Source organism: Panthera onca, chromosome D3 (genome assembly GCF_046562875.1).
Source record: "Panthera onca isolate mPanOnc1 chromosome D3, mPanOnc1 haplotype 2, whole genome shotgun sequence".
NCBI classification, from domain to species: domain Eukaryota; kingdom Metazoa; phylum Chordata; class Mammalia; order Carnivora; family Felidae; genus Panthera; species Panthera onca.
In genome coordinates, this window is record NC_138350.1 from 37,413,507 (window position 1) to 37,430,990 (window position 17,484).

The 17,484-nt window shown below is 41.8% G+C and overlaps 1 protein-coding gene across 5 annotated transcripts in view; it reads left to right on the top strand.

The window, feature by feature from the left end:
- L3MBTL4 (L3MBTL histone methyl-lysine binding protein 4) overlaps nt 1-17,484 on the top strand; it is a 447,733-nt gene that overhangs the window by 357,902 nt on the left and 72,347 nt on the right. The window contains exon 17 of one of the 5 annotated variants that reach the window (XR_013551279.2): nt 2,525-2,642. The exons of the other annotated variants lie outside the window; for them this stretch is intronic. The gene's annotated coding sequence lies outside the window, so the exon portion shown is untranslated. The remainder of the gene's footprint in view (nt 1-2,524; nt 2,643-17,484) is intronic. 5 annotated transcript variants of the gene reach the window in all.

The window sequence follows — 17,484 nt, forward strand, 5'->3', positions numbered from 1 at the left end:
TCACACGGTTGAGAGTCTGTATGCGTGACCTGTCCAAGGTCACACAGGTGGTAAACGACAGAGTTAGGTTCGGTTTTCCTCGGGAGTCCAAGGCTCTTCCCTGTAGCACACCGCTCCTGGAGCTGCCGGGCTGTGCGCCTCCGTGGAAGGTGTCATTAGACGGAACGCTGGAGAATTGACTTTAAGCTGAGCCACAAACTCACCACATGATGTGGCTAAAACATTCAGACTGGGAGCCCTGGCTTCCTCATTTGTCAGATGGAAAGCATTTCTCTACCTCTCCAAGTGGTAGCTGACCAGATCAAAGGAGAATTAATATGAAAGGGCATTAAAAACAAAGCACTGTATATGTAAGAGTATGACCAATAGTCAAACATCTCTCTATATGTTCATCAGAGGTGGATAAATAACACCTTCACCTGAACCTCCTGACGGGCACTTCATGCCCAGCTGGGCCCCCAGGAAAATCTTGTGATTTTGCTTCCTCTCTGACCCTTGCTAAGTCCTCACGTAAACGTAAAAGCAAACTTCTTCCACAGAAACGTGGGAGATTTTGTTTTGTGTGGAATAGATTGGCATTGAAGTCTGTGTCAAAAGCCATTTGAGTGACTCTTACATTCTTACTCTGCTTGTTGACAGTCGTTTCCTCACAAGAACGTCTTTCCGCTTGGTCAGAAATTTCTCCTTGGAGATGACAGAATTGCTGTCTTACCATTAATAAATTTTGTAGCCCACATCCTTTTTATTTTAAAGAAATACAAACAAATCTACCCAAAGCCATGCTTTCACACACAATAGAGGAAACCAATGCTTTCCTGAAACACAGATGTGTTTTCAGCCTTGCTGGTAAGCTCACCTTTCGATAATCGCCTTCTGGCCACTTGCAGAAGCAATTACTTCCACAGTTCATAAACACGGGGCTGCTGGGTGGCTCAGTTGGTTAAGCATCCGACTTTGGCTCAGGTCATGATCTCATGGTTTGTGAGTTCGAGCCCCGCATCGGGCTCCGTGCTGACAGCTTGGAGCCTAGAGCCTGATTCAGATTCTGTGTCTCCCTCTCTCTCTCTCTCTCTGCCCCTCCCTTGCTCACACTCTGTCTCTCGCTCTTGCTGTCTCAAAAATAAATAAACATTAAACATTTAAAAAAAATAAAAAAGAAACACAAGTCTACTGTATACAGAGAAGACACTAAGATTAAAAGTTTAGTCATCTGGGGACGCCTGGGTGGCTCAGTCGGTTAGGCGGCCGACTTCGGCTCAGGTCACGATCTCGCGGTCCGTGAGTTCGAGCCCCGCGTCAGGCTCTGGGCTGATGGCTCAGAGCCTGGAGCCTGCTTCCAATTCTGTGTCTCCCTCTCTCTCTGCCCCTCCCCCGTTCATGCTCTGTCTCTCTCTGTCTCAAAAATAAATAAAACGTTAAAAAATTAAAAAAAAAAAAAAAAAGTTTAGTCATCTGGATTTCACACATATATCCTGACGTATAGTGAAGAGATCCTTCCCTGAGGGTCTGAGACTCTGAGTTCAGTCACTAACTTTTTCTGTGGCATTGGACAACCCTCTTGGGACATCTGTCACTTGATGAGTTGCATTTGGCTAAATTGCAGGGGGTGGCGGTTATATGTTTCTTTGTGTTTCTTATGTTTATATCAAAAGATTAATTTTTTTTCACTTCTTTGAACTCAGGGGTTGGAGGATAAGTTTTTCAGATAATCTTTGTTTGGATTGTTTTACTGTTTTACCTTAACATTAAGACCGTTCCCTGAAAATCTTTCTAAATCACTCCCCTAAAAGGAATTCTACATCTTGAACATACTATCAAAGAAATCTTATTTTCAAATATACCTACTCAAGCAATGATCTTGGTGCTCATGGCAATCTGGATTGAGCTGCTTAGAATCCTACACCTGTATCCGGTGCTTAATAACTCTTAAGCCTTGTGATTTGAGAAGTACGTGTATGAGTGAAATGAATATGCTAATACCAGATGCCATTAATCAGTACAAATTAATCCGGGAATGAATGACAAAATGTTATAAATCTTCTTTGGGGGTTCCATTCCACCTAAGGTTAAAACTTCCTTAAATACTTCTAGAAAATTCCTTAGAGAGGTTGTAGTAGGCAAAATGGTTCCTCTTTTATATATATATTGGGGTGGTATAACCATTCACCAAAAATAAGAGAGATGTGCAATTTGAGTTGCTTCTTCAACACCAGAGAGCACGGAAGTATCTAATCATAATGTCTCACAGATTCCTCAGGTAAAAGGTATTAAGTTCTTGGAAAGAGTTTTAAAAACAACTAGGTTTCAAAGTCTATTTTGTGTCTTCCAGTGGAGTCATAGAGTAATCTAGAAGTAAACAGATAAAAGCTGAACTCCTAGGAGGGGAAAGAGGGAAGCCCACCCACTTGGTGCTGCCCCCTAACCATGCAAGGGCCCTGAGGCACTTCCACAGAACCATTTTTGTGGTGGCAGAATCCTTCATGTGTTCATGTGGCCATTCAACACATATTTTCTACATACCCAGCATTATTCTAGGCATGGCGGAGACCACAGTGAACAAGAGCAAAGCTGGTCTCAGCTGTCATGGAGCCCACCGTCTGGTGAGAGTGACTGACACCAAGCCGGGGAAGGTTACAGCTGAAGTAAGTGCCCGGAAAGAGCAGCATGGGGTGCCAGAGGGTCAGAGAGGCTTCTCTGAGGGAGTGACACGGGGTCCACTTCTGAAGGGTACGGACACATGGAGTGGACATCAAGGGAAGCGCAGAGGCAGAGGGCAAGGGGAGAAAAGAAGGACATTTGCTGAGTGTTTCCATGAGCTGACAGTATGAGTACCGTGTGTGTTATTTATTTCAATGATCTGATATGATAGTCTTAATCTGATGTTGAGGGTACTGCTTTTCACCCTGTTTTACCCAGAGGAAACCAAGGTACAGGAATTACGTCGTGTACCCTTGGTCCCGCTGTTAAAGATGATGGAGCCAGGGTTTGAACCCAGGTCTTACTGTAGAGCCTACACCCTGGGCCACCACCCCGTTCACCTCCTAACACGAGCAGACGCTTACAGGGGCTAGAGCGACGGTGATGTGTGCATCAGTCTGTTCGCCAAAAAGATCAACATGAAGACTCAGGCCGGCTCAGGGGTCATTCATTCAGCCCATTGCTCCACACTAACACGCGTGATGCTGTAAAGATGGGTTTGTGAGAGGCTTCTGTGGGAAAGATGTTGTCACTAAATAGGCAAGCTCACGAGAGCACTGAGAGCCTGTCTGCAAGGAAGGGAAAGAAGCAGACGCGGTGCCTGCCAGCAGCCCCAGTCACACTGGCAAGACATGTGAGGAGTACAGAGCTTCCCTGGGCCCGGTGAGTTGGACTCTGCAATGGCATTTGCATGCCATGATTCCTCCTTCAGTCACCTCTCAGATAACAGTGAGTTCATCTGCCCATATTGTACATAGCGTGTGGACATCGTTGAGGTGTGCCCTCTGGACCGGGAGCTCGTAGGCCGGGAATCTTTGCTTATTTCTGTATCTTTTGGGCCTGGCCTCACGCCAGTCCTGCAGTGAACACTCAGTACTGAATGAAATTTGTAGCGTTTCTGGAGCCAAGTCCCTTGCGCCTTTCTCTATAGAGTATTTATTGCCTTATTGAATTTATATTTCAGCTATGCAAGCAGTTGTTTTACTAATACACATAGATTACAAATGTCTTAATTATCTCAGCATTGTATGTATATGTTTTAATGTTTTAATGTTTGTTTGTTTGTTTATTTATTTATTTATTTTTGAGGGGGGAGGGCAGTGAAAGAGGGAGACACGAGGTTCCAAAGCAGGCTCCACACTGACCGCAGACACCTCAACGTGGGGCTCGAACCCACAAACTGTGAGATGATGACCTGAGCCAAATTCAGACATTTAGCCAACTGAACCACCCAGGCGCCCCTCAGTCTAATATATTTTAAAGAGCCAACACCGGCTGGAAATCTGTGAGACATCTCCCTCTACCACTTAAAAATAGGAAGACATAAGAAACAAGAGCAGAGTAATAATCACATGTTCAAACACTGGACTTGTTCTTCCAGATATTCAATTTGTTGTGGAGAGAATAAGTTGACAGAACATTCTGTTGGAATTCTGTGAGTTGTAAATGGATTCTGCCTGACCATCTAGTGCGCACTGTAGTTTAGAGATCTGTGGCATTCAATTTGCATAGCCCAATTTCAGGCCATTGCGGTACATTTTCCAGTTTGTTGACTTGTTCTTTCTCTAAAAACTAACAATGTCAGAATTCTTTATGCCCATTAGCCTACTTACTCACTGAATCTTGAAACAGAAAATTCTTCACCATTGGCAAAGTAAGAGCCAGCTATTTGCAAAACTTAAATCGAGACTCTCTCTGTTACCACAGACGGTTAGATGGGAAAAAATACATATGAATTTTGTAACTCACTGCCCTTTCAGCTGCAAACAAGGATATTTGACCTTTTTTTGCCATTTGCTTAAATGTCTGGAAACTGATATTTATTATACCACAAGAGGCATATAAAGTACAGTAAGCCCTGTTGTTCACTGTGACTAGTATCTGGCAGGAAGCAGGCACTGATTCATATTTATTGTAATCCAGCATATTGGTTAATACAATATATTGATCCAATATATGTCAACTGCCATCTTCTGAAAACTGCAATTAATTTCATATTGAAAATACGTTGAACATATTTTATTGCTTTATGATTCAAAAAGTACTCCACAGATTTCCTAAACTTCTGAGCCATTGTTTTAACATCACTTGAAGTTGTATTGATTGATGCAATGGTGCCAGTTGACAGAAATTTCCGATCGATAATATGCTTTCAGCACCCGTCTGTGTGTGTAATTTTCAAATTAAAGAAAAAAATGCTTATGAAATTGAGTTAAAAGCAGTATTTTAGTCATTACCAAGGGTTTTCTCTAAGTTCTTAGTAAGTCTTTGGAACTACCTCCAATTGCTTTGCAAAGAACTCCAAAAGAGACATTTTATAATTGAGCAATGCGATAACAGAGAACCGGCGAGGGAAGCCCGTCAGTAATCAAGCACAGAGCTCAGTGGCCAAAAATGTGCCATGAGTGCTTAATGAGACAGAATAGCTAACTGATTAGAAATGTTGCAAGACCCTGCTGGTGCCGGCATGGCCGCTCCCATGGCCATAACTGCTACTTTCAGTCGTCCCTGCTATTGATGCGCATCCTGCAAAGCCAGGAATTTTTAATGCAATATACTGAAAGCCAGTGCTGGCAAATAGGGCATTTATGATGCCAGGGTCCGTTGACAGAGCACGGTACCCCTCAAGATACCTTTCATCAGCACGGGTACTGCGTGCTTAAGACTCCCAACAAAACGCAGGGGAGCTGGTGGCATCCCAGGGCAAAGGTCAGAGTCTCCATCAAAGTTACAGAGTAAATTCCATCCACTTAGGAAATTTTCAAGAAATGGCCAAATTCATCCACCGAATCTGCCCTACCAAGGAAATGCAACAGGATTTCTACCCAGTTCTTGAATGAATGAAGATACAGATGCGGACTGTGATGGGCTTACTGGCATCTCATTGCACCAGGGCCCGCAGGGTTTTAATGAGAATGCTTCCACCCGGGCAGCCAAACTAGATGGGCACTGCATATTCTTGACTTGTTTGGGGATTGAAGATGCAGCGGGAATAAGTGCAGGAGGAGCCCGCAGAGGACCTCTGTGCGGTGTGGGAGGCTGAGAAAGAGCCCCAGGATCCACACTGAGGGCTCTCACAGCCGAACCCTGACCCTCCAAGCGGCTGCTACCATTACCTTTCGCGTGTGCTTCCCCCAGACACATGGAGCAGGAAGGAAAACTAATTTCAGAGCAATAGAAGGAGACCAAATAGGTTACCAACTTGTTGATGTCACCCGTTCATTATTCTTTAATATACAGCATCTTCAGAAAACTGCTAAGGATGTAAGAGCAAATCAGTACATGTTCCGCAGCAAAATTTGCTTAAAAAAATTTTTTTCCCATTATGAGCAGATCACCTGCTGGGAAAAAAAAAATCTTCTATTTTCCCTCCTTCTCTCCAGAACTCATTTCAGACCCATGTTATTGCCCTAAGAGAAAAAAAAGTCTCCATTAAAAACCAGAAGTTGCACACTTCACAGCAACAGCCCATGGGGCGACTGGGGGACACAGTAGATCTTCAAATAGCAAATCTTAGAGCCACTGTGCACACTGGAGTCAGGCTGCATTTGCATTTTGGAAAACATTAGGCATTGATTTTGTTGAGTTGCTTAAATGAAATACTTCAGAAATTAATGTGCACAGGTATTAATAATAGAGAGCATTAACATTTATAAAGGCTAAGAAACTTTTCTCAAATTGGAAAAACTATGCAGGGACATTATTAATATTTTTATTATTCTGAAGACTACAAGGTTAATTGCTTTTCAAAATGGTGAGGCTGACTAGTTTTTACAGAGTTTCTACCTAAAGGAAAAGGCTAAGACTAGATTAACCAGGATTTTCTATGGTCCTAAAGAATGTCTCTGACACACATGGGGAAGTATATGGGGAAAATAGGATTTGGTGAGAAGTTCGATTTTACAGAGTACTTTATCTAGAGGAAAAGAATACAGAGAATTAACATTGAGTCCTTCTTTTGACCTCCAAATATTGTGTCACTTCTTAGAGCACTTGATAAACTCCTGGTCAGGCACTTTGTAATGATTTTTTTTAATTTTGGTCTCTTGATAATTATTATACCCAATTGAGTAGCGTAAGTGCAGTGCTAACTGCTTTTAGTACTCAAAGGACTGTATTTACTGCCTTACTGACTTCACATCCATGTTTTGTGGCATTTTGCTAGCTCACATCTTGACTGGTTAAAAATTTGTATTAACAAGTACAGAATGTAGTCGAATTGCATAGGTGTTCTGTGCAATTACAAATTGGGCTTATTGTGCAAAACTACTTTTCTGAAAGCACTTTAATAAAACAAATTGAAAATTTCCTGTTTCCAGGAACTTTCACTCTGTCCAAGAAGTAATCAGAATAACGGAGAAAGGAAGCTGCAGTGGCGGCTACCAGCTGGATTTCTCATGGGCCAGCTAGTGCCCTGCGGGCTTATTAAGACCCTTGTTAAGTCTGGGGAGGTGTAAGTTCAACTCACAGGCCAATCTATTTTCAAGACTTAAACTGAAAAAATAGTTAGGTAAACCAGAAGCAAAGCCAGTTCTGTGGTCTTCGGGAGCAAAATTACTCTTCTGTTGAGCCACTTAAGGATAGGGAGAAGACTGGATGAAGGTGAATGATGCTCACTGTGTGCCAGGCCCCAGCAGGTTGCTTCTTTCTAAGTTGCATTGTGTTATCTTCTTCTTTTCTTTTAATATGGAGAAACAGCAGCACATAGGGTGTAAATAATAGGCCCTTCCCAGGGCCACATGGCTAATGAATGGCTGACTGGCACATGCACCAATTTGTGGTCAGTCACCACGAAGGCAGTATGGTGGGGTAATAATGTCCTGATGAGTAGCTTTGCAGCAGAGGCCAGGGTCGCCAACTTGTGTTCCGTCTGCATAAGAAACACCTTTCCTGAGCGCCAGTTTGAGAGAATGTGGGAGAGGGATTGGCCAACCCCCCACCAAATCCATCTGTGGTCATGGCATGAACATAGACTCAAATGAAGGATATGTGTATTTTCTTCAAAGTGTAATTAGTTGGCGAAGTGTTCTCACTCTGCTTCAGAGAACTAGTGCCATATGTCAATATTAGTGTTCTTTTACTGCATTCTTACAGGGATTTTCCTTAAAGCAGTCATCCGGACACTTACATTCCAAACACAATTTAAAATCTTGCCTAGTCCAAGCGTCTCTGAAAAACAGAAGCAGTTATCAGTTACTGGTGCTCTTGAGAAAACAGTCATATTTAACTTCTGCTGATTCAATGAAACAAAATTACAAAATAATGCACCTACCAAAGGATCCTTTCACTCTAAGATCAGCTGTTCAACAAACATTTTATGGAGCAAGTACTGTGTGACCAACACTGTGAGTTACAAACATTCTAATGGTAGCCCATCCAAGTAAAGAAACACAGAAGCAAATAGTTTTGTTTTGTTTTGTTTTTAATTTGTTTTAGTTTGTTTTAGCAAGCTCTGGAAAATCTTGGTCATTGGAAGTAAAATTTAAAAATTCATCATTCTGTCATTTAACTCAAAACCTTCGATCTCTATTTACATCGTGGTTAAGAGCATAGGGTTGGAATTCGTTCAGTCATCTATTTAATAACCATTTATAGTCTACTGCTTGACAAGCACTGTATTAGACACTGGGTCTATCACTTGTCAAGAAAAAAAAAAAAACAGTCCCTACCTTCACTAAATATTACATTCTAGCTGGGACGACAGATTAATCAAATGACCTTATTTTAAAAATATCAACCTGTACCTGTGGCAAGTGATATAGAGAAGAATTTATGTGAGACTTTTATTATAAGAAGACTTGACGTAACTGAGGAAATAACATAAGGTTTCTGAGAAAGGGGACATTTGAGCTACGACTTAAAGGATGGGCAGAAGGTGATGAGGCAGGAGGAGGGAAGAAGGATCAGAGCAGCAGAGGGTAGTTGTACAAAAGCCTTGTGGAGGGCGGGACAGTAAAGCATCAGGGACTAAGAGAAAGTCAGTATAGCTTGAGAAGAGAGAATGGATGGTTGTGAAAATGTCATAGTTCAAGAAGAGCCTGGAGAAGTAGAGTCTGGTCTTTGTACTGAACACAATGGCAAGGCGTTGATGGGTTTAAAGCAGGGGAAGTAGATGGTAAGGAACAGAATAGATACAGGCTGATCAGTTGGAAAACTAGTGAAGTTTCCAGGATAAAGGCGATGGTGGCTCGGAGGTGCATGGTAATATGGAAAGGATGGAGACAAGTGAACATATTCAAGATGTATTCAAGAGGTAAACACCAAGAGGATACTGGGGATGAGTGACGGGGGCTATTAAGAATGACTTGGACAAGCGAAAGTGTATAATGCCTTTCACTAAGGAAACTTGAAAATGACCAGGTTTGGGATTTGAGGGCCGTGGGGGCAGGAGTGAGAATACTGAGTTAGGTACAAGTATGTAGGGTTTTGAGAGGCATTTGAGAAAGCCAGAAGAAAATGTCAGGTAGCAAGTATGTGGGGCTATAGCTGGAGTTCAGAAGTGAAGTTTGGACTGGAGATTAACTATTGGGGGTAGTGTGCATAGAGGTGGCAATTGAACTCCGGGGTCTGGGTGCAATCAATTTGGGAGAGGGTGTGAAGGGGATGGGGGTTCTAGGAAGGCCTAGAACCAAATCTTGAGGAACTCTAACCCTTAAGAGCTGGTTCCAAGGGAATGAGTCGTAGGGACAGGGAGGACCATCTGCTCAAAAAGTAAGAGAGGCAAGGGCTGCTGTGTCATGAGCATCTAGAGAAAAGAGTCTGTTAAGAAGGAAGGGTTCCAGCACTGGATGTGCTGAGAGGTCAAGTAAGATGAGTACTGAAAACTCTACGTGGGACTGAAAATAAATTATGTTGGATTGAATGATGCCAAGGTCATCAAGGACACTAATGAAAGCCTTGGTGGAGTCATGGTCAGATTCAAGTGACTGAGGAGAGAATGGGAGGTATAGATAGGGAGACAGCCAGTAAGACAACTTATTCAAGGTCAGCTGAGAAGCTCAGGAGGGAGATAGGGTGAGGACTGGCAGTACATGGGCTGTCTAGGAGCTGTGTGTGTGTGTGTGTGTGTGTGTGTGTGTGTGTGTGTGTGTTAAATGAGAGGCACTCAAGAGTGTTCCAGCACCAGTGGAGGGATCCTGGTGAGGCAGGTTGAATTTATACAAGATAGAAGGGATTACTGAGGTCATAGTTTCTGAGAAGGCTCAAGAAGATGAGATTTGCCTCAGGTGGGCAGAGAGACAGCTCCCATAAGCTCAGTTTTAGGAAGATTCAGGCATTCCAGTTTGTGGCTTCTATTTTTTTCTATAAAGTAGGCAGCCGGATCATCTGCTGGAGGGGTTCAGAGACAGGTGGCAGCTGAGGGAGCCTAAATGGCAGGACCGAGGGAAGGGAGGTTTGAAACACCGTGCCTCGAGAGTGGAAAAGCAAGTGAGCCAGCGAGGGTCGTGGGGCTGCTGGGCAGCCCTGGATGGTTATGGAGTTTTAGTGGAACCAATCTGTCCTGTTAGGATGCGTCTGCAGGCACAGAAAAAGCAGTTAGTGAGGCTCTCAGACTGCAATTTTGGCCAGATGGTTGCAATGAAAAGACAGAGAAATAAGGAAATGTGAAGTATTTGCGGGACATAAAAAAATTTCCACTGAATCTGAGCAGAAAGAAGAGGGTAGTGAAGAAAGAATAAGGCCAAGAGGTTGGGAGCAATTAAGGGAATGAATCATTTGAAGATCCCCATGAGGTCCAAGCACTCATCAACCTGTAGGAAGCTGATGGGTGAAAAGAGGCGGGACAGGCATGGTGGGCGTAGTCTTGGAAGTCTCTGATGCTGCACAGGCCTGAGGCTGGTGGCTAGAGGACCCTGCTGCTCCCCTGGGGTGTGACCCTAGACCCCAAAATGCAGGTTCCACAGGCCACACCAACGGGATGGATGGCCTTGATGGCCGAGGCCTCCAGGTTCTGCCATGGACAGACCAAGACCACATGTAGGGGGCAGGCTTCTTCACTGCCAAACCTCACCATGCTCCTCTGGAAGTTGGTGTTAGCTTTCTGTGGTTATGAGGATTGAGTAAGGTTATGGGTGTATAACAGCACAATACCTGACTCTTGGCCGGGAATTCATAAAAAGTGTCAGAAGCTGCTGTTTTTTTCTTGTGACACAGGCATTTTCTAGGCAGATCACATGTTTCATTGTTGTTATTCTTTTATTTTAACCCTTAAGAGGCAAGGCAGAAAGACATTTTTGGATTTCAGAGAAACAGTGTGATTTGTAACATGGCGATATTATCATGTTGACTTAATCTTTTCTCTTCTGACTCTACGGCTGAGAGTTGAGAGTTGCAGCTCAGCTGTAGGGAATCCAGAATGAGGGACAAGCTGACCCTAAAACAGGGTGTCTTAGGTACTTGCTATCCTTGAGTACCTGTCTTGTTCAGACTAGACTAACTTAGGTTCCTTTCATAAACCATGAATTCCAAGTGTCAGGCATCGAGGAGTTAGGCCACTCAAGGGGCTCCTTCCTTCCAAAGCAATGTGAGAAAAAAGTTCACTTAGTTAGATTTATTTGCTTATCTGTCACCTACACTCAACAAAGATGGCTGGGGTCCTGTTTATCTTTGAATGTACACACTCATGGCAGGTGCTCAATAATTGTTGCATGGAGTAGACTCTGAATAGCAAGGTTTTTAGCTCTGTAATAGGTAGGGCAGGGTTTCTGCCCACATCAGCACTATTGACAGCTGGGGCCAGATACTTCTTTGTTCTTGGGGCTGCTCCATGCACTGTGGCATGTGTAACAGAATCCCTGGCTTGTACTCACTAGATGCTATTAGCAACTCCGCCCCCCCCCTCCAAAAAAAAATGACTCTGGACATTTCTAATTATCTCCTGGTGGAGGGAGACAAAATGGTCTTTGGTTGAGAACCACTAGCTTAGAGGAAATCTTTAATGTGGTCTATTTGTTGAATTTTTTTAAGTTTATTGAATTGTTTGCAGAGGAAAAAGCCTGAACTATAACCCCAAATATCTTGCATGGTTTATTTCCGAGAAGTGAAATTGTAGGTGTTGTAGTTTCTTTCTGTAGTCCTTGGGCTTTTTGAAAATGTCTCATGTTTCTTCACTATACATGTATTGCTCTTACAATTTAAAAGGGAGAGAATGAAAAACGTTTAATATATGAAAATGATTCTTTTAAAAGTATGCGTTTCTTCCTAATACCCAGACATTCCTAACAATCGTTTTGATTTCAGCCAGTGAACATTTATTTTATTGTGCATTTGGTTTATCTAATTTGTTCATTAATTATCATGGCTTGGAGTATTTTTAATCAGCAATGTCATAATCTGCTACTAATTGAAGTTCTAGATGTTGACACAAATTTATTGGTCAGCCAAGCAATGGATTTCAGTCTCAGAGACACCTGACCTTTTTCTATAAAGGCAGGAGCTTATCCAGTATCAAGTGACTTTGGTATAAACACACTTGTCCAGTGTCACTATTAGAGCCTGAGGGCCCAGAACATTGGAAAGAAGAGGGTGTGTGTGTGAGCGAGTGAATGTGTGTGTGTGTGTGTGTGTGTGTGTGTGTAAGTAATAATAAACTCCAAGTTAAACTTAATTTTTGAAAAATCAGCCAGTTAAGAGATTTTGCAAAACTCTAAATCAAAAAAAAAAAAAAAAAAAAAAAAAAAGATTCACAAGAAAGGATCTAGAGCCCCTTTCCCTCACCCCTTAGTTTAAATGAGGGGAAAACCTAAAAAGTGAAGGCTTTCTTTTAGTACAAACCTTCAAAAGGGGGGGGGGGGGGAATGTCATTAGATAAAGATAAAGAGCTGATTCCAGCATTCAGATATGTAGCAGAATATTTTTAAAAGCAAGAGAAGTTTCTCCTTTTCTTTTTTGTTCCATATTTTCATCACAAGTGATCTTAGAAACTTACTATCTTAGTTGACTTGGGCTGCCATAACAAAATAGTACATACTGGAGGCTAGAAGTCCCAGATCAAGCAGCCAGCAAGATGGATTTCTTTCTGAGGCCTTTTCTTGGCTTGTAGATGGCTGCCATTTTGTCGTGTGCTCACTTCTTTGTGTGGGGGGTGGTGAAGGGAGAACATGAGCAACCTCTCTGGCAGCTCATCATATCTGGGCACTAATCCCATCATGAGGGCCCCACCTTCATGACCTAATCCAACTCTAATTACCTCCCAAAGTTCCCGTCTCCAAGTAGCATTGCTTTGGGGGGGCAGAACGGGGGGACACAAATATTCAGTCCATTACATCTCCTCAATGATAACATGCAGAAATGGGTGATAGAATTGTTTATTATTTATGAGGCAATGATTGTTTGACCCAAAGCTCTCTCTTAAATATTTGCTTGTTCAAGGGAATGTAGGTGTTTGTATTTTTGATTTCTTTCCATCAGATATTCCTTCAACATTGACACATCATAGCACTCATCTTTTATTTACCAATGTGCCCACTCGCCCTTCAGTGTTACTGTCTCTTACTTCATCACCAAGTCAGGAGAACAGTTGAAAAATGATTTTAGTATCCCCTAGAATTATTTTCTAGTGTCTTTATTAAAACAATGTTTAAGTAACTTATTTTGATCTGCATTGCTATTGGTTAAATCTCATTGAGAGGTAAATACTTCATACAGCAAAATTTCATTACAGTGAAAGTTACTTGTTAGGCCTTTGGTCTCATCATAATGAGATTAGAAAAACAGTATGTTAACGCTGAAGAATTTACATTGATTAGAGCATGTAGGTGAAATAAACGTATATTAAATATTGAGAAATGGGGAAGAGGTGATGATAAAACAACAATGAGATATTTGGAATCATTTTAAAAATACATTTTCTACTTTGGAAAATCTTATTTTTCCTTAGCATGCAGGGTCTCTTCACCTGGAGAAGCCACCTGTGGATATGAGACTCAACTGCATTTTCTTTATACAGAACCTTATTGTTCACAGATAGCTGAGAAGTACAGTTTCTTGCTCCATCCTGGAGTCCTTCCTTCCCCCAAATCCAAGGAGATATTTGGAGTCTGTCTCAGACAAAGGTCAGAGTTGGCTTCCCCAGTTGTGTCCTCTCTCCTGAACTGAGTGCAGTTATAAACACTTCCTCTTTGCAGGATCTTTCTAGTAATAGCTAAGTTTGAATCAGCTGCAGAAGCACCATTTTTTTCCCCCAGAAAACGCCCATTCTGCCAAAACTGACATCAATATGTGGCAGGATGGACATACATATATATTTGATCATCTGTCTAGGAAGCGTTCATGTTCACATCTTCTCCAGTGGCAGTGTTTTCTTGGGCAGCACTTACCTCCCTCCACGCAGACAGAGTTGTGTTATTTGCAGAGTCACCAGTACTGTGGAGGCCTGTCACCAGGGCAGTGGCCCGGGAGCTAGGTCACACATTGTCTTTGAGGGGGTTTACATTGTTGCGGTGTGGTTTCTGTCCGTCTCCAACCTGGGGAGAGCGAAGCCTGCTAGCCAGGCTCACAAGATAGCTGCAGTCAGTAGATTCAGTTCCTTGTGCTTCTCTCTAATCCCTGAGCTGGAACAGTATACAGATGTTCCACGTCTCCTAACTTGTTCCAAGTGTTATTTCTCCTGCCTATGGATGTGAGTTATTTTACTCCTTATGTTTTTCTGCAAGTTCTTCTACCAACTCCTTTCCTCCCAGTGCCATCTACTCCTCTGAAGCCAACTTTTATTTCCCTCTTTAAAACCAGCTCTTTTATACATTAACTGAAGCACCGTACTGTCTGACAGACTGGGAGAAATAGGGGGGCCGGGGCAGGGGTGAATCGCGAACTTGGATCTTTGGAGAACCAGGTATTCCCTTACATTTATCATGAAGCCTCCTTTGTCCGATCTCAGATGTCATTACACGGAGGTAAAGAATAAAGTTTTCCAAACCATAATCCTTCAAGCCCATGTTAACAGAGGTTACAGTTGGCTACGCAGTTGTAGGTGGTTGTAGTTGCAGATCTGTGTTCTACTAGTTATTCATTTCCATTTTGCAAGCAAAATAACTTAACCTGTTACTATGTATCAAGCCAATATAACCTGGGATTTGTAGAAATCAAGTTTCCAGTTTTGCATTTTACCTCCAAGGGAAGCATCCTGCATGAGTCTCCATGTGGAGCATGGTAACTATATCCTACAAGAATAAGATGCTTCGGGTCTGTGAATTACACAAGACGCAAAGGATGGTCCCTTCCAGCAACTTGAAAATGGCTCAGAAGTTGGGCACAGAGAAGTCGTGTTTCTTGTATATTCTCTGCTGATCTGAAAGTAGGTGAAGGATGGGATTTATCTTCTCAAAAACACAAGAACACTCTGTTCCTGGTTCTGTTATGGTTCTTGGAAACAGGTGGATCAGCTTGCAAAAGTCCCTTTAGATTGACGCTAAAATAATGCTTCATGATCTCCCTACTCCTACGGAGGTGGGGCTGGGGGACATAAATCTGAAAAACAGCTGGGCTTGAAACTTGGGTCACATGAAGCTTCTCAGTGATCACAAACTCCAGCTTCCTAGCAAGTAACAGTTGGAGTATTTTAATGGGTCAGGCTAGTGAAAGAACAACTATAAAATTGAAACACATGGAACCAGCTAGGTAAAGAAAAACATGAGATGGTAGAAATAATGCATCTGTTAGCACATTGAGTATTACACTACAATATGCTTTTTGTATTTATAAGGGAAAAATACCATTGGGTTTGATTTAGCTGCCTGGCTATTTATGATTTATATAGGTCAGTTTCCGTACTGTGTTCATATGCCTATTTTTAAATGTTTTACATCATTATTATAGGAGATTTTTAAATGCAGTGAAATTTCAACCCAGAAAATTCTTAGAAAATTAACGAAATAGAGGAAAATTGAGATAGCAGTAAATACGACAATTTTGAAACACTTTATTTGGTGAAATTTGAAGTGGGGAAAAAGCAAATGCACTGGGCCTGCTCAAGTAAGATAGTTGACTAAGTTTCATCACCCTTGAGACTCAGGAATCAAAGATTATTTTTTTTCTTTTTTCCCTTTTCTCTCTTCTCTGCAATAAACTTGCAGTGTTCCAACTGATGTTAGAAGAAGCACAAGCAAGTCTGAGAAGGGAAGCCAGCTAAATAAAACATGAATTAGTGTTATCTCCCCGCCCCCCGTAAAAGCCTCTTCTTTCTGAAGACAAACGGATATGGAATACGTCATTTGTTTTTATTTATTTTTTATTTTTTTTATAAGTGATTCTTTTTTTTTTTTAATTTTTTTTTTTAACGTTTATTTATTTTTGAGACAGAGAGAGACAGAGCATGAACGGGGGAGGGTCAGAGAGAGAGGGAGACACAGAATCTGAAACAGGCTCCAGGCTCTGAGCCATCAGCACAGAGCCGACGCGGGGCTCGAACTCGCATACCGCGAGATCGTGACCTGAGCCGAAGTCGGACGCTTAACCGACTGAGCCACCCAGGCGCCCCCGTCATTTGTTTTTAGTAAAACAATGAAAATTAACACGAGAAACAGAAAATGTACATACGCATGTGGTCTGCCTACTTTCATCTAATGATGTAATTCTCCCAGATTTGGCTTTTTGCTAGCTACTGGCTCCATCACTCAGATTTTGAGAAAGCTAAAAAGCATATTACTGATTTTTAATAGGCATGACATGTGCAGGTACAAAATTCAAAAGGTATAAAGGGGTACAGAGTGGAAACCCAGGGCCCTCCCTGCTCCTGTCCTCCAGAGCCATCTTCTCTCCCCAGCGGTAATCACATCACGCTGACCCTCTTTCTGTGTGTCTCTCCAAACTTAACTCTCTCCTTACTTATATGTGTGTTGCGAATCTATGCAAGTGATGGCATGCTGTATATACTGTTAAACACCTCTCTGTCTTCATTTGGCAGTAAAACTTGACAGATGGTTCATATCAGTACATATGGAGCTCCCTCACCCTTTTTTACCACATGGATTATAATTTATTTGACCATTCCCTGTCAACAGCAGTCTAAGTGGTTTTCAGTGTTTGCTATGTAATGAATGCCTAACAGAATGTTCTACGCTCATCATTTTACATTTCTGAGAGTCTATGGGATAGATTCTGGCAGTGGAATTGCCGATCAATGGGATGTGCCTTTTAGATAATGCCACACTTATCTCCATAAACTTGCACCAGTATAGGCCCGCTGACAATGTGTGAGAGGGCCTCTGTTTGCACATATTGCACTGGGGAATTTGTTCATCCCCACTAATCAAATAGGCTTAGAAGTGGTATTCAAAGTGAGAGTGAGCATCTTTTCATATTACAAGAGCCGTTTGTATTCATTTTTCTGTGAACCCTCCTTTAAATCTTATTTCTGTTTTTTTCTATTTAATTGTGGCTCTGTGTGTATATATAGGGAAATTAGCCATTTTTCTGTATTGCAAATTGTTAAGTGCTGCTTTTCAGTTTATCATTTGTCTTGGACTTGCTAACAGCACTTTTTAGGCTTTTAATATTTTTTTTGTATTCAAATATATCAGACTTCTTTGTGGCTTCTAATTTTGTATCATGTTAAGGGGATTTTGTTTCCTTAAAAAGAAATTTACATTGGTTTCTTATCATTTTATTGCTTCTTTTTTTTTTTTTTTTTTTTTTTTTTTTTTTTTTTTTTTTTAGTTAGAAGGATTGCTCCATTTGGAATTTATATCCATGTGACATGTGAGGTAGCAATTTAACTTTCCTTTTTCCTACTGTATTGGTTAAATAGGCCATGTTTTCCCCCCTGGCTCGAAATCCCCATTTATCATA